The sequence below is a fragment of the Phasianus colchicus genome, chromosome Z (assembly GCF_987193195.1).
Source record: "Phasianus colchicus chromosome Z, bPhaCol1.hap1.1, whole genome shotgun sequence".
Lineage (NCBI taxonomy): Eukaryota > Metazoa > Chordata > Aves > Galliformes > Phasianidae > Phasianus > Phasianus colchicus.
In genome coordinates, this window is record NC_143476.1 from 3,060,491 (window position 1) to 3,082,116 (window position 21,626).

Genomic DNA, 21,626 nt, shown 5'->3' on the forward strand with positions numbered 1-21,626 from the left:
AATAATCCCATTTGGTAGTTAGTTTTTCATCTGAATATTAAGTTCTGAGTAGAAAAGAAAATAGCACCAAGTTTAATGGCATGCTTTGAACAAGTTTTAATAACCTATACACTTTCTTAAATATCCCTCAGTAGTGTATGCTATTATTGTCCTTAGAACCCCTGGATGTCCTTGTTTTAATGGTTCAAAGCATGTGAAAAATCTTTGTCTGGAAGAATATAACAACTGGGATTTTTTACTTGTACATGATAACACACTAAATTATATCACCTTTAATTAATTTGATTAATTATAATTTAATAATTTAACTATATATAAAAATATATAGCCTTAATTCACTGCTGCAGATCTCAGTACAAAGATTGCTGGGGCAATGCTTTCAGGGCCAAAACTTCAGCTAGACTGTTGTGTCTTTTGAGGGAATTATGCAGATCCTTCCTATTTGAGGGTCTAACTTTTGGCTGTCATCTTATGAAGTCACTGCTTTCCATGGACTTCCTGGCATTCACCTTAATCAAGAGTTGGTGAGGGATAAAAGCCCCTGGCTGATCTCATATCTGTGCTTCTTGCATAACCATCGTAGTAAGTATCATCCTTAATCTAACATTGTGAAATGGTTTAATTTATAATGATTAAAAAGGTGCAAAAACATGTCAACCTTCACATACCTTTGGAAGATCACAGAATCATATAATGGCTTAGATTGGAAAGGACTTTACAGGCCCCCCCAGCCCCAACCCCTGCCATGTGCAGGGCTGCCCCCCACCAGCTCAGCTGCCCAGGGCCCCATCCAGCCTGGCCTCGAGCGCCTCCAGGGATGGGGCACCACAGCTTCTCTGGGCAGCTGTGCCAGCGCCTCACCAACCTCTGGGTACAGCATTTCCTCAGCCTTTCTTCACAGGAAATGTTCTCCAGCCCTCTCATCATCTCCAAGGCCACCTCTGGACCTGCTTCAGCAGCTCCACATCCTTACTGTACTGGGATGCAGTACTCCAGATGGGGCCTCACAAGGCCAGAGTAGAGGGGAGCAATAGCTCAGGTTGGGTAAAACAAAGCATCCTGGCCGAGAAGCAAGGATGTGTAAGCCGTGTGCTTACATGTATTTCTGAAGCTGTAGTTTGATTTTTATGGTGTATATATGTATGGGAAGAATGGCCTGAACCTCTGATTGATCACCTGAGGTGAGCAATGAGTCAGCCCTGGGAGCACAGGTGAAGGCAATTCAGCTGTGCTGCTGGAAGGAGTGGAGCCTGGCTGCACCTCTCCTAGACCCATTTAAGAGCTGAGTACCAGTGGGGAAGGATCTTTTTCTGGAGATCCCTTCTTTGGGGTTTTACAGCAAGCCCAGGTAAGCGTAAGCACTCTATCTATTCTTTCTTTGGTGTATGTAATAATCTGCTTAGCCAAACTCTCTTGTGTTTCGTAATTATAATGTCTGTGTATTCATTGATTATACAGTATAACTAAGATTTTCTAGCATGTGTTCACTGCAGTTGGGAATTATCTAGGGCAAACACGAAAACCTGGCAAACTGTAGCATTGTGGAGTAAAGAGAAATCCTGCAGTACAACAACTTGCAAGCAGAGGCATCTGAGCAGAGAACTAATTGCTTAATAGTATTTTTTTTATTGTTTGTTTTCTTGGAAGCAAGAAGGCAAAATGGAAGTCAAGAAGTAAGAATGGACATCATGAAAACAACAGTAAGAATTTCTGTTCTGAAAGTAAGCTAGAGAAGGAGTCTGTAAATACTTAAAATTCCACATTAATCATAAATTATTTTTCTTGAGTTCCTATATTCAAGTTTGTTTAAATAAGAGGTTGACATAATCTCTGTTTATGCTTGTGTGTGCATAGCAGTATATTTGGAGATGCTCAGGTAGTAGAAAATGGTCAGTAACTCAGTCACTCTGTTATAGCAAGAAAGAATTTAAAACATCCCTATAATATTATAGAAATAGCTAGTCAAAAATGGATTTTTTTGGTTCCCAGTCCTTACCAATACATTTCTCTGGTCTTGAGTCAACAGATGGGTCATTTATTACAAGATGAAGAAAATCCAGCAGAACTGTGTGGAGCACTGAGGGCATAGCAAAATAATGGATCGTCAGTACCGGATGGATGTATGTATTTCTTAAAATTCCCATGTTTTTATATAGCAGTATAGATGGCTCTACTTATCTTGTCCTTAGTACACTTCAAATACTTTGATTCCAGCCTGTTCTGACTTCCTTGTCAGTACCAACTGGGGTACAAATCATCTCACTTGACATCAAACCTGTAACCGTTAGGTGTGAAGTTAAGCTGGCTGAAGATCAGATTTGGCTGCTATGGACGTTCTAAGTGCATCTACAGAGGAAGCTTAATCTTTCCCATCCCAGATGGCTGTCTTGAAAAGGTATGGATTGCTATCCTTAATCACTCCTTTCTCTTTGCTGAATATATAGGGAATGTAAATACTAACTTAAGATAATGTCTAATTTTTGGATGGCTGATTCTAGAGAGCAGAAATTCTATTTTAAGGAGGCACGCAAATCCTTCCATGCGGTACTGTTCTTTCTGGGGTGTGGTGTCTTATGTACTTTGAGGAAGATAACAATTTAACTGCTCTGTCCTGTACTCCTGGTGTATTTGTTTGGTGCTGGGGGAGTACTGGTCCATTAGGATCCTGGTATGAAAGGCACTCAGAGTCTGTAAGGTACCATTTGACCTGCTGTTTATTAGATCGAATGCTATAAGGACAGAATAATAAATAACTGATGTCCCTTTAGATGCTAAGAACCCCAAGTTATGCAGCACCGAAGAAGCATCTGATCCCTGCACAACACTATGCAGACCCCTTATTTGAAGGGGTACTCCCATTTGGATAATTTCCCAACATGCCAGCTTTTTGCTGTACTTGTAGACAAAGGCAGGATAACCCAAGTGGCATAATCACTGGTACTAAATGGGAGCTGGAGTTTTTGTGAAGGAAACTTAAAACTTGATTGCAGTACTGAATCAACAGGTGAGAATGATGCCTAGAGCAGAGATCCACAGCAGTTCTAGCTGTTTGGTTCTGTTCACTTGTAGCCTTTAATGTCAGGAAAGGAGTTGAGCACTGAGCTGTGTATGCTCTGTTTTGCTGAGAGTTGCAGCGTGACTTATTGAGTCAAACTGCCATCTCTTCCTGGAAGGCAGGTTCCATTTAAGACACTTTTGTGGCTCACACTCCAGATTATGCAGATGCACGTTTCAAGGTTGTGAATGACTGGCTCTGGGTCTTTTGAAATGCTCCTTTCCTACCTATCTATTTCAACAAGTAAATAGTTTTGTGTCAAGTTAAAGATCAGAGGGCATTATTCTACCTGATCGTATTTGTGGCTTGGAGACAATCACTGTGGCAGATTTCCTGCTCTGAAGAGTACTGCTATGGCATTTAGCTAAGAAACAGAAATTCTGTTGAAAAGACAGACCTCTTCTGTTACTGAGGCTTACTGTCTAGAAGTGCTTTTTTGGGAGAGCAGTTTGAAGGAAATTGTCCTGAGAGCTCGAGACATTCCTAACTGTAGCTGTTTAGATCTGTTTCCAACCACCACAGAGCCGACAAGAAAGCTGCCCCAGCTCCTCTGTAGAGGTCTTATGGGACTGATGATGGGGCAAGGCCAGGGCCTCCTTCTGTTACCTATCCCCCTGTCAAGGAAGAAGCATTGCTGCACTTGTGTTTTCCAGAAGAGGTGACAGGCCTTGGCAGTGTGACGTCTGCGATGCCAGCAAGGAAGTCAGGCTGGTCCTATGTAAAAGTGAGAAAAATCATCTGGATAAAAAATCATCTGGTAAATATTGCCTTCATAACCTGGGGCTCCCTTATTGCATCCGTGTGCAGAGGGACTGGGCTTTTTCTTGGTGATGGACTGACAAATTAATGAAGAAGATTCAGTATGGATCAGATAGATAGAATTGGAGCTGGAGGTCTCAGCAGCAGTATGAGATGCCTAAACAGTGTCATCCTATGAACTCAGAAGGCTCAGGGTGCATTACAGCCATACATGAATTCATGGAGTTCAGTAAAAGACTCACGGTAGGAGTTGCATGGTCAAGGCATTTGTCTTTTGATCTGAAATATGCTGCAATTAACACACGACTCTAACTGATGGTGTGGGGCCAGAGCAATGGAAATCTGTGTCCTAATATGCAATTAAGTCACATTATGGGCCTTGCAGACAAATTTAATGTCAGATTATTATTATTTGGAAGAGAATATCAGTGTACAGCATGGCAAACACAGATGAATGAAAGGATTTTCATTTGTAATTGGCTTAAGCTACTTTCTATTCTATTAGGATCTCCTCTACCAAGATTTAAAAGTAATCAGAGGGCTAAGGAGGCTTCCCATGCTCTTCAGCTGCAGTAGCATGTGCAGTGTCAATTTACTGGGTCTGTAGGTGAAGTCTGTGCCCTTTATCTCAAATCCCTGGGCACTGCCTGCCTTTTAACTACATTTTTGGCTTTTCATCTGATGTTCCTACCCTTGTTTACAGATTCTTGATTTTACCTTGGTAATCCAGTTTGGCTTGAAACTTTATTCTGGACGATGAGCTTAATCTCTTACTAAGTTAACAAGAAAGCAGGCATGGTTTTAGGTTTGCTCAAAGAAAGCTTAGCAGTGATTATGTGGGGACGTTTTAGAAGCCAAAGGTCTAGTTTCATTTGATTCTGTTTTCTGTATTGTTTACCATCTCTATCTTAATGTTTGGTGGCATAGCTGACTTCATCTCCCCAGCGTCACCGATTCATTCCTAAGTTTGTTGCTTGGATGAACCTCAGCTGTATTCACTCCTCTCTGTGCCTTATTCTCAGATTTAGTTGTTTCCTCTTTTTTTTTTTTTTTTTCCCCAGGCATTTATTGAAGTGCAACCTTTTCCATGTAGTCCTCTTTTTCCTTTGGTGTCCAGACAGTACTACCTCCTCTTCATCCTGAGCTGATGAGATTTATTGCCACCCTGCTTCAATCTGATCAGGCAGTCAAGAACAGTCTTGCTGTTGATGGAATTGTTAAAACTTTCCCAACTGTGCTTTTTAAGAGTTTCCAGTCTCTTGAGTTTACTGTGGCAAGATCAAGGTTCTCAGAATTCTTGTATGCCTATTCATTATGAGTAAAAACAATGTTTTTCATCTGTCAACTGAAGACATGCTCAGAGTGCGAAGTAAACATGCTACAACAAACAGCCAGAAGGCTAAGCCTTTAAAATCCCCTTCATTTGCTCTGATTTGTGACTGTTGTCTTTCATTTTTTGAGTTTTGTAGGACTTGTATCTAACCCGCTTACCCTGTGGCATTCATTCAGATGTTGTACAGGTCAGAGCAGAAGTCTGCATTTGTGTGTTTGAGACTTGCTGTAGTTTGAGTCTAGCTTTAATATATTGATTCACTGGATGAAGGACTGATTCAGCCTTGATGTGACTGTTAAACTGCAGTAGATAGAGACCTTGACCACAGCTTGCCCAGCCTTGAACTTGGCCGTCATGATCACTTGGGCACTCCTCCTGGAAAGCTGCTGAGTATAAACTTAGCCTGTGAAGATGAATCTGTTAAATTATCTAATTTTTAACAGATGGACTTCCTTAGACGCAGAAGTCTCTGTTATTCTATGGAAAATGCCTTTCAGAATTGAGGAAGAATGTATGAAAAGGAAAAATATGCAAAACTTGCATTTTCTTTGGCTATGGGATACTCAGAACAACTTAACAGTTACGGTTGGCATGTAAGTAATGTGAGATGAGATGAAGCTTCTTTTTGAATCTGAAGTTTTCAAAACTTCAGAGATGACGTAGATGCTATTGCAAAATAGCATAGTGGTTACAAGTCACGTGCTTTTTTACCCATATAACAAGCAGAAAAAATTGTGTATTATTTAGAATAATTTAGAATAATTCAAATAGAATTAGAAAAAATCCTTTATGTAAGCAAGAATGAATTTGGTATTCCAAGCACTGTCGTTCATGGAAACTTGTCAGTGCTCATGTATCATAGATATCTACTGGGATACTTACAAATACATGCACTTAGGTACAAGACCTAATATTTGCAAACTAATGAACATCATTTAGTTCAGACACTGAAACTAGCAAAAAATAATAACCTTAATGAAATAAAATAACCCCACAATTATCAACTGTTAGGATTCTAATAGGCTTTTGTAACAAGTCTTTGTCTCAGATACTAAAAATACCTTTGGAAAAGACAGATGGGGAGCTTTCTGACTGGTTTTGTGAGAACAGTCAAAATGTGCTCTGAAAAGGCATTTCCTCCTGTATGACCTGATGCACTGATGTGTGTCCAAGCTGCAGCTCATTTCACAAGTGTTGCTGGGCTTGTTAATGGTGCGTTGAGAGAGCTTTTCCTCATCTGAAACTGCTCATTAATGACACAAAGGATCTAAATAACCTTAATTGGTTTCAAATACCTATATGCTGAACAAACTCAATTACATAAATTTGATTTCTCTTCATTCTTTGGAGATAATTTGATCGGAATATCTTCATCTTAGCTAAAATGATCCCATTTGCTCCTGCTAGTATAGGTATTGCTGTCCACACTTCTTAAATAATCACAGATTTCTGTAAATTGCATAGTTAGTCAGGATAAGACAGCTGTTAAGTTCCCCAGACTGGCTCATATTGCATTGTATACATTACTGTTTTTGAAACATTGCATATGCCTCTGCTGACAGCACTTTCATATCTTCAAGATTAACCTTCTATTGAGTACAGTGATACCATGGTTTTCTTACTGCTTTACCCCAGCCTATGCACATCTGATTTCTTTTTTGGGTTCTTCCTTGTATAGGTTTGATTTCAGACATCTTGACAGTATTGACCTGTATTAAATTGTATAAAACCTTTTGCTTGGAGAGTAATAAGTGACTTTACCCCGGAAAGAACAGAAATATTCCTTCCCTCCTTCCTTCCTCCCTCACTTACTGCTTTGGCTTATTATTGGAAATGCAAAACTCCTAGAGATCTCATTTCAAGTGTTTCACATATTCTCTACAATACTTGTCATTAATTTCTGTTATTGCTTTTTTGCCCACATTCTATTTATTATATGGAGCTGGCCTCAGTATGAACCTTGAGAGGTTACCATCCATGAGCACTAAAGAGATTTAGATCCCTTAATGTTCAATGCATTAAAAACTATTTTATGATATGGCAATTAAAAATGACATGCTGTAGAAAGTAAGAGGATCCCATAGAGTATGTTACAGGTATGGCTCATCAGAAAATGAGCAGTATGTTCAACTTCTCCCCTTGGCCTCTTCTTATCTCATAAAAACTGTAACTTTCAAAACATAAAGGAAACAGTACAGATCTCTACTGGGTTGAAGGATGATGTTTTGTTGCAGGATGGAAAGTTGCAAGTTATTAGAAAGAAATGACCATTGAAAGTGGTCAATTTATGGTGCAGGAAATCTAATTTCTGGAGCTGTGTGTGCATGTATGTTCTCACTTCATCACTGTTTCCAGATGATGGGGCTACAAACTCAGGCAGTAACCATCATCAGTCATCATTAGTCTCAAAGTTCAGATCTTCTTTCTGACTTTTTAGAGATCATTTGAGATGTTTGTAGCAATGGTCATGGCATTCTCTGTTTGGCTGCAGCTCTGACTAAATGGAATAGAATTATGAAGGAAAATATAGAAGCTGATATTCCCTGGGCAAACCTGCATGCCAAATGTACCTTTCGCAGAAAAAGATGTAATGTTTTAGAGCTCAGGAGAGCTGTAGCCATACACTACAGGCATATTTGATGAGCTTGCATTCCCCTTCTGTTGAATCAGAAATCTGGGCTAAGCAGGAACTTTGTAGGGAAGAGAAGATAGAATGTGTTCCTTTCCAGGCTCACTTGGGAAATGTCAGGTCTTTCTAAAGGCACCATTCAGCCACCGGCATTTTTGCCAAAAAGATAACAAGACAGCCAGCACTGCAGAACTGAGTATTCTCCATGTATTTACTCATAGCCTGAAATAGAGTATGCCAGTTGTCTTTAAGATCATCAGTATACAGTTAAGAAGTGAGCAGCTGACAAAGGTAAGGGCATACCAATGAGTCTTTCCATTATGAAAGATTTTCATGTAGTCCTTAACTCTAAGTATTACAGATTGATCACAGTCACAAATCCCATCTTTCATCCCAAACCTATTAAGCTATTGCAAATTGACCTTATCTGAGCCCTGTTCTTTTTTCTTTTTTTAACTTAACTGCTTATTATGTATTCATTTTATGTATCTCTTATTTTTGCCTTGCCTCGAGCTGGCAGTCACTTTAAGAAAGCCATCTAAAAAACTCTCTATATCTCTATTTAGTATGTAAGTAAATCTTGTTGTGAATTGTAGTGTATGCGTATCTTTGTTTCATCTCCTGTACTACATAATGTGGCAGTATGGCTTTACTCTTTCCAAAGCAGTATGCCTTCTCAGAAAGCACTTCACTGACAGCTGAAGCTGTTCCTGTGTTTTTGAAATGTCAGGGGGATAAGAAATGCCATGTGGCAGCAGCAGCTGTGCTGGCTGCATCTCCTCTGTTGTCTGGGGGAACATCTGATAAGGTGCCCATCTTGCACCTTATCTGTGGCTGCAGTGGAATGTGTAGCAAGGCAGAAGCAAAAGACTTGAGCTTTGCAGCTGTGAAGAAAACCTACAAAATAAGACAGTTACTCACAGCTTGAGATAAAAGTGACAGATGTGAATAATGAAGAAGTCCGTGTAATATCTAACCTTCTTCCTCATCTTCCTCAAAGCAGAGATTCACTGTCAGACAGGCTGCTTCAGACATTGATCTCGTATTATCACACATCTGGAGCAATGACAGCCTTTGCTTACTGCTTACAGGGAGACCTCTAGGGTAAATGCACACACAAGTGTACAAGGAGAGTTAGCAGTTGTCACTCTTCCCAGATGCACTGTGACATGGGATGTGTTCAAGGTAACAGACTTGCTGGAGGGGCAGATTTCCTTGCAGCTTTATAGGAAACCTGAGAGCTCAGTGCAGAACTCTATGATAAAACACCCGTAGTAAAATCTATTTAAGAGGTGAATCCTCCTGGTTTCCATGAAGTTCGTGACTCCCTAATAATGAAATTAAAATTTGCACGATTGGAAATTATATGTTTGGTTCTTTTGATCCCACTGGACTTTAGTTTTAATATTTACCTTCCTGCCTATTGGGGTACTTGAGTAATTTTAATCTGCCACAATATTATGCAGCTCCTCTCTTTAACAGAGTGGGGTAGGCTGTTAACAACTTGGCTGAGGGAGCTGGCATTGTTCAATCTGCTGGAGAGGAAGCTCAGGAGAGACGTTATAGCTCTCTCTACCTACCTGAAAGGAAGTTGTAGCCAGCTGGTCTCGGCCTCTTCTCCCATGTAACTAGTGACACGACTGGAGGAAATGGCCTCGAGTTGCACCAGGGGAGCTTCAGGTTGGACATTAGGAAATAGTACTTCTCTGAAAGAGTGGGCAGGCACTGGAATGGGCTGCCCAGGGAGGTGGTGGAGTCACTGACCCAGGAGGCATTCAAGGAACGTTCAGATGTTGTGTTGAGGGACGTGGTTTAGTGAGAAATATTGGTGATGATCTTGCAGGTCTTTTCCAACCTCGGTGATTCTATGATAGCAGGAGAAATAGTTATTGCATATCCTATTTTTTCTATTCTATATACGTCACTTTGTATTTGGGCTGCTGCTTGGGATCTGCTCAGGATCACAGATTATCTTAAATACTTTTGATCTATAAAGATGAAATTAAGAATGCAGATGGGGTGGATTTTAATAGTAGCTTTTGGGTGAATACCAAGGGTGTAGAAAGGGATTTGAAGTATTTTGATGGAGAGAGAGAAAAAAAGATCTAGTGGAGATTGTAGAGATTGAATTGTCTTTCCTTCTTCATGTATCAAATTTGTTAATAGAGAAAGTGCTCTTTAAGATCAAGCGAAGGTGACAAATTTTAATTAAATCATGTCTTTACGGATTTTTTTTCTGTTCTTATACAGTCATCTAAAAATGTTGTGAAGAAGACTGCAACATTTCAGAGGAAGAGTGAGATTCAGTTTCCAGTTAATTGCTTTCCTGAACATAGGTGTCCTCATGTCGGTGTGCACATGGAGCTAGGAACTTGGCTCAGTTCCCCACATGCAGGCACTGATGAAAGTTGAGGTGCTCTAGGGTGCTCCTTGTTTCCTGCTGCTGGCTCAGACGAGTCTGGGTGTCTCTGAAGCTGCCTGTCACGTTCAGCAGTCCTGTATGTGCTGAACTGCAGCACAGTTCTGTGCACTTTTAAGGCCATGCTGTTGGATAAGGTGATGAGAGCACTTGACCAGTATAGGGCAGTGCAGGAGCACAGGATTCAGTATTGTCTTGAGACTTTGGAGAGGAGAAATAAGATTCAGCTACAAACAGGTCCCGAACTGGGAAAGGGTCTTCCATCCCAGACAGATCCTGCTGATGAACTGCTCAGCATAGAGTTGCCTCCTGCTCCCCAATGAGGAAACATCAGCAGGAGCAGAGCTGAAAGCCTCATGATCAGGGACTTTGCCTGAAAGAGAGTTAAATGTGGCTCTAATTCTTAGTCTGAAAACCATATCAACAATTTATTCAGTTACTGTTTATAGTAGAAGTAGCTACACAGGCTTACAATCCATACAGGCTCCAGGAATGCCTTCTATTTATGTGCATTTTTGGTTTGTTTGTTTTCCCGTTGATCTCCAGATGGGTTCTTCATTTGTTCACATGAGAAAAAAATGAACAGAAGTAGAGAGGTGTGAATTGAGTGTGTGTATATACTTTTACATCTGTTTCTTGTGCTTCGTGTGCTCTATAGGAACGAGGGTGACCTGGATGCAAACTCCATAAGGCTGTGGGGGAAACTTAAATATATTCCTACTCCCTGGGTGGCAATTAAGTATTTGTTATCTTACAGAAGGAGGCTGTGTATGAACTGAAATGCCTGTCAATTTCTAATGACATTTCTGTAAGTCTTGTGGTGAAAGTGGTGAAGACAGATGAAAGGCAAGTAGGTTGGTTTATTAAATGATCGTTCTTCACATTGAATAGCAATCTCATGCACTCTGAATCCAAGTATTAGAGCCTCTTGTTGTTTTGTAACTTGATCACAGCACAGTAACTCCTAAGCTAATTTCTTAAAGGCTCATCTGTAGTCTCAGCTGATTATGCTCCGACAGTGAAATGTTTGGGATGGAAAACAGCAGCAAATGTAGATCACTGATTTATTTTATTGCAGCCATTATGTCTACCCTTGGAGGACTTACAAGCAAATTCTGTTTTCCATGTATTGAAGCTAGAGTAAACCTTTGCTCCAACAGTACTAAATGTAACTATCTGAAATGTTTTGTAGTGTATCAGTAGTTAAGAGTGAGCACCCTATTCAGAGTCACTGAAGTCAAAGACTTGCAGGTAGCTGTCAGAGCTGAAGACAAGTGGCTCTGTGGGCATGTTGCATAGCCACGGTCCCGCATGCATCCCTACTGGTGGACAGGCTGTCAAAGTGCCCTGTGGTTCCCCTTCAGCCTCTGCACTTTCCTTCTCAGGGAATCAGAGTAAGAGATCAAAGGCAGAGAGAAGGTGCACACTGTTTTGCCCACCTGTATTTTCTGGAGAAGTGCCTTCAGATGTCTTGGCACAAGTTTTTCCCTAATGATTTCGTAGGGCTTTGCACATGGCTGCAGACTAGCACTGTCTGAACACACAACATAAAGGTAGTGTAGATGCCCTGCTCACAAAGAAGCAAAATTGCCTCTGACAGATTCTTGGAGATACCAGGCAAAGTATTCACAGGTAGACCAGTAATCATAGCAAGAAAAACTGTGCTCCCCCAACTGGTGAAGGGGCTCTATGGCTACACAGCACTCCTTCCCAGGAAGCAGCCTAGCTCCAAGAGGTACTCTCTTGTTGTGGTCTTATGATTTTTGGTCAGTATTCCACATCATAACATCACACTGTACTGGGAGTTAAAGGGTTAGTACTGCAGCTCAGTGGCTTGTCAGCATTTCTGGTTTCCTGATCTCAGAAGAAAAGAGTGAGCTACAACTCCCAGAAGACTTCATTGTTCCATTTCCATTCGAACAAAAAGATAAAACTGGCGGAGTCTCAAGACTGCCTCTCTTTGCTCTCTGTGCTCCTGGCTGTCTCTCCTATAGCATTAGAGTAAGGAATGCAGTTTTGTAAACTCTCTCCTATTTTATTTGAGTTGTTAACTCCAAATCCCATCGTATTCTATTATCTCACATTGTGCCACTATATTTTTTAAATGAAGTTTTTCCCTTAGTTCACTGCTGCTGGTTTTCTTGCCTCTTCCCCCACCCTTTTCTCTTCCCAGTCCATAGATCCCTTAGCTCCCTGTCACCAAACCTGGCCAAGCTACGACAACTTCCTTCAGTGACTGGCCCTTACATGAGCCCAGGCTAACAGGAGGGGACTTATTTTCTGGAGAACATTTTTGTCCTTTTGTTTTTCTTCTAAAACTGTGCAAGCTTTGGGTAGCAGTGTCATGATAGGGAAAGGAGAACGTGTGGACTTAGCAACAGGTAGGACATACTGCCACCTGCAGAGCCTGAGTTGACTTCAGACAGAGCACAGAGGGCACCTGAAGAATGGGGGATAGGGCATAATGGATATACCTCATCTTACTAGAGGATCATTAGGTGAGGTAACTGGAGGTAAAAGGTAAAGGAGTTTACACTAGACAGCAGGGATTTATCTGAGCATCAGCTTAGTAAGGGCTGTGCAGAATATCTCATCGTGCCAACCTAGCTTCTCCCCATCTCACTTTTGAGCACTGCACAGACTTTTTGACGTGCTGTACTTTCTGACGTGGTGGGACTCAATAGTCAGGAACCAGAGGAGATAGACCATACCCTCTCAGCCCACCTGGAGGGTTTGGTTTGGAAATGTCTTGGGCTGATGCAAGCGAACAAATCAGGAAATAATTTTTGCTGCTGTATTTTCAGTTAGTGAGCAGGTGTAGCTTGTGAGCTCTCAGGGCCAAATCAGAGTATTCAGGAAAAGCAGCATTACCTTTAGAGTGAGGGTGGAACCACTGGTGTGATGAAGTTCTGAAGTGTGGTCCAAACTACTTAAAGTAAACTCCAGATTGAATGAATATAGCTTCACATGAAAAATGAAGCTGTGTAAATGCTTACAACACGACAGTCTTGAAAAATACAGGTCTCTAGGTGTTAGATTCTTATATCCTATTGGGGAAATAAGTTGTGTGATTCCTAATGATTTCATCTGGGAGCACCCAAAGGTACAAGAAGAGTAATTTCAGAGAATTTCAATTGGAATCACAGATTCTGGAAGGGCACCTTTGGAGATGTTCTAGTCCACTGCTTGCTCAGGCAGGGTGTTGCTCGCAGACGTGTCCAATTGGGCTTGAGCATCTCCAGAAATTCCATCACCTCTCTGGGCAATCTGTTCCAGTGTTTGACTTCTCCTGGAGTAAAACTGTTGTTTTTCTGTTTTGTTTTTCCTATTTATACAGACTTTCACAGGTGTTCACTTTGTGTTCATCACTTGTTATCCTGTCACTGGGCAGAATCTGGCTCCCTCCCTCTTCTTCATTCCTTCCTATCAAGAATTTATATCATCAACAAGATCCCCCTAAGCCTCTTCTTTTCCAGGCTGAACAGTCTCAGTTCTTTCAGCTTCTCTTCATGTCACATTATCCTCTTCCTTTGTTATTTTTGTGCCCCTTCACTGCACCTGCTGCAGTAGCTTCCTGTCTCATACCAGTAAGCCCAGAGCTCCAGATGTATCACACCAGAACTGAGTACAGGAGAGGGAATTCCTCTGCTGACCTGCTGTCAATGCCTTGCCTAACGTGACTCTGGAGGTCGTTGACTTCCTCTGCTGTGAAGGCACAGTATTGGCTTGTGGTCAGCTTTTTGTCCTGCAGAACCCAGATTCCTTTCTGTAGTGCTTCTCCTCATCCTGTCGTTAAGTACTGGGGAGTCATTCCTTGACAGACACAGGACTTTGCATTTCTTCTTGTTGAATATCACATGATTCTTTTCAGCCTAATACTGCAGCCAATCCAGCTCCCTTTGAATGGCAGCACACTCAACTAGTGCCTCAGCAGCAATGTTGTAGCATCTACAAACTTGATGAGAGTGCACTTTGTCCAGACGGTCAGGTCATTAATGAAGATAGACAATGTTGGCCCTGATGTTGTCCCCTGGCATACTTGTTGTGGTTTCAAGATTTCTGCTATTGGTATTCCACATCATAACATCAGGTAATGCACGGGGAGTTAAAGAGTTAAGGCTTCAGTTCCATGGATTGTTGATAGTTCCTGGTACATTTCACAGAAGAGAAAGAATGAACTGTATCTCCCAGAATACTTCACTGTTCCATTTCCATTTTCTGCTTAAAGGGAAAGAGAAAACTGGGAGTCATGAGACTTCTTTTTCTGCTTGGCTCTGCAGTGTATGCTCCGTAGCTGTCTCACCTTCAACATTAGAGTAAGGCCTTTGGTTTTGGACAATCTCTTGTTTATTTAATGTATTAGCTACAATTCCAATTGTATTGTGTTATATTGCATTCTCTCACACTGTGCTCTAATACTTAGTGAGTTAATTTTCTCCCTTAGCTCGTTGCTGCTGTTTTGTTTTTAGACCCATCATAGGGTCCCCCTGTGCCATTTAGTCAAGGAACCACGTCGAAGCAGGTCAGAACTGTGACAGTGCTGTATCTGAATAACTGGGTAAAAGGCATGAGGTGCACTGAGTAGGACTTCTGCTCCACCATACGTTTTTGTTGAGTTTGTAATATAGAGCTGGTTGTATGGAAGTGGAGCTTAATTGTAACTTTCCTAAAATCAGAATGCTGTAATGTTGTAATTCCAAAGATGTTCACTAGATGTTTCCCATTTACAAGTATTTATAGCTGACCTACTGTTACTGAATCCTCGCTAATTTTGTAGTTACTTTTATTCTTTGAGAGATATAACTGTGAGGTGAGAAGATGAAAAATTCATTGCACTCTGCGGAGAAGAAAGGCAATTTTCTTTGTATGAATGGCAGAACAGCCCCATGGCAAGACTTGTAGGGTGAGTTAATACCTTTTTCTGGAGTAACTGAAAAAAATAGAGAAGACATGAAAGCTGCTTGCAGTTCTGAAATGGGGGATGTATGGCAGAATAATTAGTATTGACCTCCAAAGGTAAATCCAGACTGAGAACAGTTGTAATGACTGCAACTGCACAATGTTGCTCAGTTAAGGGCAAAAGTACTAAGAGAATCTGCTGGGAAAAGGTGAAAAGGAGTTGGGGGATGTTGTCTGTAAGAGTGGATGTGATGATGCCCCAAATTGCAGGTGTATTTTGGATGTTGGCAGCAGTGTTTTCTTTGCTTAACTCTGCATCATGGTATGAGTGGTGAGAGGCAGTCAGAAAGCTCACCTGGCTGTCTGCTCAACAGGGATCACACTGAACCTCTATTTCAGTAGCGAAAAAATGGTTAATATATGATGTCTGACTGCTAGCAGTCAGTTTGGGTATGCAATTTCTGTGGGAAGAATGATGGAACTGAGCAGACAGCTGGCCTTCTAGTTGTCCCTGAAAAGCAGCTTATGCTACCATGGCTTGGAATCACAGAATCATGGAATCATAGAATGGCCCGGGTTGGAAGGGGCCTCAAGGATCATGAAGCTCCAACCCTCATGCCACGGGCAGGGCCACCATCCTCCAAATTTAGTACTAGACCAGGCTGCCCAGGGCCCCATCCAACCTGGCCTTGAACACCTCCAGGGATGGGGCATCCACAACCTGGAAGATCTTCCTGGAAGATCTGGGCATTCACTTAGGGACTACCTGAGTTCAGTAACTCCTCTGCTACCCGTAGAAGTACATGGAAATTGTGAGTAAATGATACTACAGCACATCAACCAATATTAATACCCCTGCTAATGCTGATGGAGGTAAATGAATAGATGTAAGAAAAAATGTGAAGTTAGAAGACACAAAGTTCTCCTAAAACATTTGCTGAGAGTTTTACTCACGTAAGTGTTTCCATGTGTTAAAGTGGGACTGTTCATGTACATGAATACATCTTTGAAGGATTCACTCTTTAGCAACTTCATCTTTTTCACTTTAGAAGATTTTAATGTGACTGTTGTCCTTTCTTGAAAAGACAAACAGATATTTTACTGTAGTATTCTTTTCTTCTACATCTTTTTAGTTGTTTTACATAAACTGCTTTACATATTTGATTTTTTGAGACCTTTTATGCTTCTCTTACTGTATGATTGTCAATTTCTATAATGACTTTTTAATTTGTAATACATTCTATTGGTTATATTGCAATGAGTCACAAATATGTCTCATGCTCAGTTTCCTCTCATTCCCTTTGATCACTCTGTATGACTGATTTCTCAATACTGGTGTGCTGTCTTTCATGGTTTTTGTCTTTTCCTTTTGCAGAAATTGCTGACCTTCACACAATCACCATTCATCCATACTCTGTTCTCATCAAAGTTAATATGACCACAAGCTTTAGGCTTCTTTTTAGCTTTACTCTTTCTCATTTATCATAGATGAGCTGCATTTAAGCTACAGCCAACAGTACCTCCTTGCAGGTCCACGCACTGGAGATAACGGAGGTCCTTGCTGTGAAGAAAGGGGAATAGAGATGCAAGGGAATGATGGAGCTGAAAAGAAGTACAATAAGAGAGTTTGGCAAACTTTTTTCACAGGACAATGATTGATCAGTTTGCTCTCTTCTATTTATGAATCATCTGGAAGTGGGCTTTGCCACAGTGTATGCTCGATCTGTGAGTTGCTTTTGAGTTAATTACTATGACTATCAGCCTTTCTATTAATTTGTAACGTGTAATAATCCAAATCACCTGTGTGATATCTTTTCCTTGGTTCAGAGATTCATTAATCCCACAAATGGCTTTCAATATAAATGTGAGTACGTTGATATAACTTTCTGTTCACAAATCTATGTTCAGAGAATAGAAGTAGTCCTACCTTAATTTTTTTTCTGCTTACAAACTGCCATAGAGTGTGCTTTCAAATTTACATGAAAAGAACATGAGCAATGTGTTGTAGGAGAATTTACAGACATACAGATATCATTGTGCAATATTTGCCCACGTTTAAAGTGTTTGTATAAGTATCAAACATGAGGAAGAATCAGAAACTCATTAACAGAATTTCATGTACATGTAATGTAAACACTATCTACTAAAGTCTCCAATTAGGAAAGCATAACATGGTTAATGTATGTGACTCAGCTGAATCCCAGTGTTAAACGTGCTGTGATTAAGTAATGGATGGCTTTTGGGAAATGAATTGATGGTCTCAGGCTTGTTCCTGCTGGACAGTTATCACTGTCATACAAATGAAATTGTTATCCTATTGCTTTACAAGCTAAGGAGAAGGATAATGAACAGAATAGATAAAGCAGCAGAACTATTCCTTGTCCTTAAAACATTTAAGTGGCATTTAATCATCTGGATGATATGGTAGTAACTTATATTGCCACTGGCCTCGCTGAAATCTTTGTGGCAGAAAATATAACTTCCAAGGTCTCTAAATCTTTCTTATCAGTGACATCTCAGATGAAAATGTTCACGCAGGTTCCTACATCAGGTTGCTTTTTACTGTCAGAATTTTACACAGAAAGTTTTCTAAAAGCTATACTACCTACTGGGAAATGAGTCCTCACGTGGAAGGAACCCAACCCTTGAAAACCAAAATGTTGATTAAAATAAAGCAAAATAACAATATGCAGTAATGCAACATTAATTAAATAACTTTTCTCGGGGAAAAAGTTCATAAGGTATTTTTCATCAGCTCTCAAATGTTTGAGAGGAGTCCATTCTGTTAAAAAGAGCTCAGATACTTCCAGTACTTAAAGCTGAAGATACATGTTATGAAGTATGAAATGTCAGGAGATGCCTTAAGGTACCGTCTACTCCGTCAGTGCCTAGAAAGACAGGATCAACCACAGATGTATGTCATTCTTTACCACTGTCTAACTTGTTATTGAAGCTGTCAGATGACGTAGATCCTGTTTGTTGAACCAACAGTACATCTCATTGTTAAATTAGCTCTGTTTATTCTTCCTCATGTCTGCTAGGATTCTTCTGTACTTCAGTTTAAGCCATGCTTTGTGTTACTGTCAATGGATTTATGTAACCCATACGTAATATGTATAGATGATGCCATGGGCTTCTCCTGCCCTATTCCCTACAAGGCTTTCTCCTCTCTATTGTGTAAGCCAGTTGTGAAGATTCTCTTTAAATCCTAATGATTAATATTTTTCATCTTTATTATTTAGTCGGTCTTCAAGGAATTGAGAAAATGACAACATGGCATAGAACTGTGGCTTAAACTCTCTTCTAACAGCTGTCACTAAACCAGCCATCTGTACAGTATCTGTAAGGATTCCTAAATATTCATTTTTCTCTGTTTTTTTTAGAAAAGATGATGGCTGTACCACGAGACACGAAGGACCCGAGAAAAGATGAAACGAAGGTCACTCATCTCTGGGCCCTGCAAACAGTGCAAGGCAAAAAACTCTTACCATCCCAAAGGCCCGTTGTTGCGCACACCACTGATGAATCATCAAATATCCAGTGTGGAACCCTGCAGATACCAGTAAGGTGTGCCAATTAACAGAATGATGATGTAGATTGCTCTTACTCATAATAGGCCATTAATTTTCTGGTAACTCATAATACAAATAAGACAGTAGCTATCCAAGCATCCCAGTCACCTCAATTTCACATAGTAGTTTCCCTCCAATGATTTTCTTCCCAGTGGGAAACTGTCCTCATGGATTATTATAAAGCCATTTTTCTTGTCTTTCATATCCCCTCTGCTTCCACTCATTTGTACAGTCTTCTTCCCAGATGCTTCTACTAGAATGTCAGTAGGAAAAATACAGCAACAATAAAGCCAGTGAGAGAAAGGCTGAAGAATAAAACTAGGAGATTTTAAGTTGAACAAAGGGTTGCTTTCTTCAGTTCCTCTTAAAAAAAAAGAAAGAAAGAAATATATAAAGCATTAGTGATAGGGAACCACTTTGCCACTTAATGCTTTCTCAAAAACATGCTATTGTTGCTAAGAATCGTATCACCTCTGTGGGTTTTGGATCAGCTGTATCCTTGAGAAGTCTCCTAAAGTCTCTCTGCTCTGAAGCAGACACTCATGCCAAGAACAGGAGTGCTGGAGATGGAATACCACGCGTGCTTCAGAGTTTACACACTGCATAGTGCTACAGGCAAAGAGGCATAAAGGAGGAAATATGCAAAGCAGATGTGGAAGTTTCATGTGAGATTATCTTCTCCTCTTTTACCAGACCACCACTAGATTAATTCTGATGTCTTTTGCTGGCAGGTTTACAAATTATTTCATTAGTTCCTGTGAGTGTACATTCTTCCACTCAGTGAACAAATAAGCAAAGACAAAAGCAAAACCAAAAATCACAGCAGGCTGGAATTCCTACACTAAGTACGGGTCAGGCAACACAGCTATATGATAAAAGGAATTCACACAACAAATCTGAACCAAATCAAACCAAAAACATCTTGGTGAAGGCTTTTAGTTAGAGGTATCTGGTTCAGCTTGTTATTGAAGTAATATATTGATCAGCATTATTGTCACATTTTCCTGGACCCCATAGGCATTCTGCATTGCCACTAATTGCTACTGAAATATTTCCTATTTTTCTGTAATTTTCTATGTTTCTCTAATTTTCTTTCAGAATTATGTTCCTACTAAAAAATCCAGCTTTATACAAGCACTGTTGTTAAGTACTATATGTTAATAATATAGGTACATAATATATTTAAAATTTAAAACAAAGGGTATAATTATACCCTTTTTCAAAGTGATAAAATTAACCCTTTTCATTTATAGGAATATTTGAATACTGTCTATTGACTACTTATAAATCATCTTATTTCTAGATGAGCAAAACTGTTTTTGGAACGTGATGTTGCATGTGTCCTTTTTAAAAGCTAGAAACTATACAATGCTTCATAAAGTCTTACAGGTCTTACAGTCCATGCTTGCAGTATTTAGTTTTGAGGCATGTGGCTTTTAAAGCTCATCTCCTTAATGCCGTTTGTGTGCCAAGTTTACAGCTTGGCTTCCAGACTGGGATTCTCTTCTTTGTTCTAACAACTGTGAATGCCTAAAGCCCTAGCAAAGTGTCTGAAGAATTTGTTTCCAATAGCTGCTCATATGGAAATAATAGTCAGCTGCTCATATGGAAATTAGTGAGCTACTTTGACACTTGTGAAATACACGGATCACTTCTTAGAGCTTAAACATGGATTTTTTTTTTTTTTGAGGAATTGAAGTTGAATAAGATAAAGTGGGATAAAGATTAAAAAAGACTGTGGACAGCTTAGAAAGTAGGTGGAAGGGAAATTTTCAGGACTCTACTAACAGTGCACAAATCACATAGGAATGACAGAGAACAGAGGCTCATGGAACAGAGGCTGAATAAATTACAGAAAATATCAGATATTGTATGATATCTGATTATTGTAAGATAAGATGCCTGTAGGTGGAAATTCCATACCTAAGTAGGTAAGCAGAGCATGAAAGCCATGCAACTGCCTGCCTTTCTTTATCCAGGTGATGCCAGTGACTATGGAGAGCAAGTGACCATGAGATGCTGCTACCTCACAGTAATCTGATTGGAAAGGGGCTTCAGGAAGTTTCTGTCCCACCGTAGGACAAGCTTTGGGGTCAGACCAAGTTGCTCAGGGCTTTGTTCATTTGAGTATCTAAAGCCATCATAGCCATATCATTTGCATAGTGATGCCAACACATGCCAGGGCAACCTGCTCCACTTTTCCAGGATAATTAAGAGGCCTTACCATGAGCAGCTCCCTTCACTAGGTGCATTCCATCAAGTTCCTTGGGCTCACATCCTATTCAAATGCATCCTAACCTGATTGTCCTCTGCTCAGGATAGGTCTTTATTTGGCTTCTAACCTTCCCTCTTTTCTCAAGGGTCAGGAATTCCTAAAGACCAGTCTTACCAGGAAAGACTGAGGTAAGAAAGGCACTGAATACCTCATTCTTTTCAGTGTTCTGCAAAGGGTTCCTTCTTCATTCAGCATTGAGCCCTTATTTTCCCTAGTTTTCATATTCCTGCCTGAGTACCTGTAGAAGTCTTTCCTGTTGCCTTTTATGTCCCTCACCAGATTCACCTCCAGATGGACTTTGGTTGGAATAATGACTCTGTGTTTGTCCTGGGTCATCTGTTGCTGCTTACATTTGAGTTTAGTCAGGATATCTACACTTGATCTTTTGATCACCTGTGTCAGGATCATCAGTGCACTCCAGAAATCTGGATTGTTTCTGATTGTGCTGGACTGCGTAGTCTCTTTTGCATTTATTAGGCTGTGCAAACAAGAGGTTTCTTCCAGTTATCTAATAGGCTCTAATTATGTGAGCTATGCCACTGCATTCTGATGAAGTCATAGCCCTTTCCCTGCATACAGGCCTCCATTTCATGCTTTTGTTCCCATGACGTGGGCATTAGTGTAGAGCACTTCAGCGAGTCACAGAGATGTGCTGGTTTTCCAGAAAGAGTGTGGAAGCCTTCCC

General features: G+C 40.4%; 1 protein-coding gene and 1 long non-coding RNA gene across 3 annotated transcripts in view; one reads left to right on the plus strand and one right to left on the minus strand.

Moving 5' to 3' along the window:
• LOC149912216 (rho GTPase-activating protein 32-like) overlaps positions 1–21,626 on the minus strand; it is a 336,632-nt gene that overhangs the window by 238,109 nt on the left and 76,897 nt on the right. The window lies entirely within an intron of this gene.
• LOC149912229 (uncharacterized) lies at positions 600–19,246 on the plus strand. 2 transcript variants are annotated; one of them, XR_016461764.1, is made up of 6 exons: positions 600–1,700; positions 2,020–2,120; positions 2,215–3,812; positions 14,993–15,098; positions 16,470–16,819; positions 18,478–19,246. It is a non-coding gene; the product is annotated as an uncharacterized LOC149912229 (long non-coding RNA). The 2 variants fall into 2 exon arrangements; XR_016461763.1 differs by having other exon boundaries at positions 600–2,120.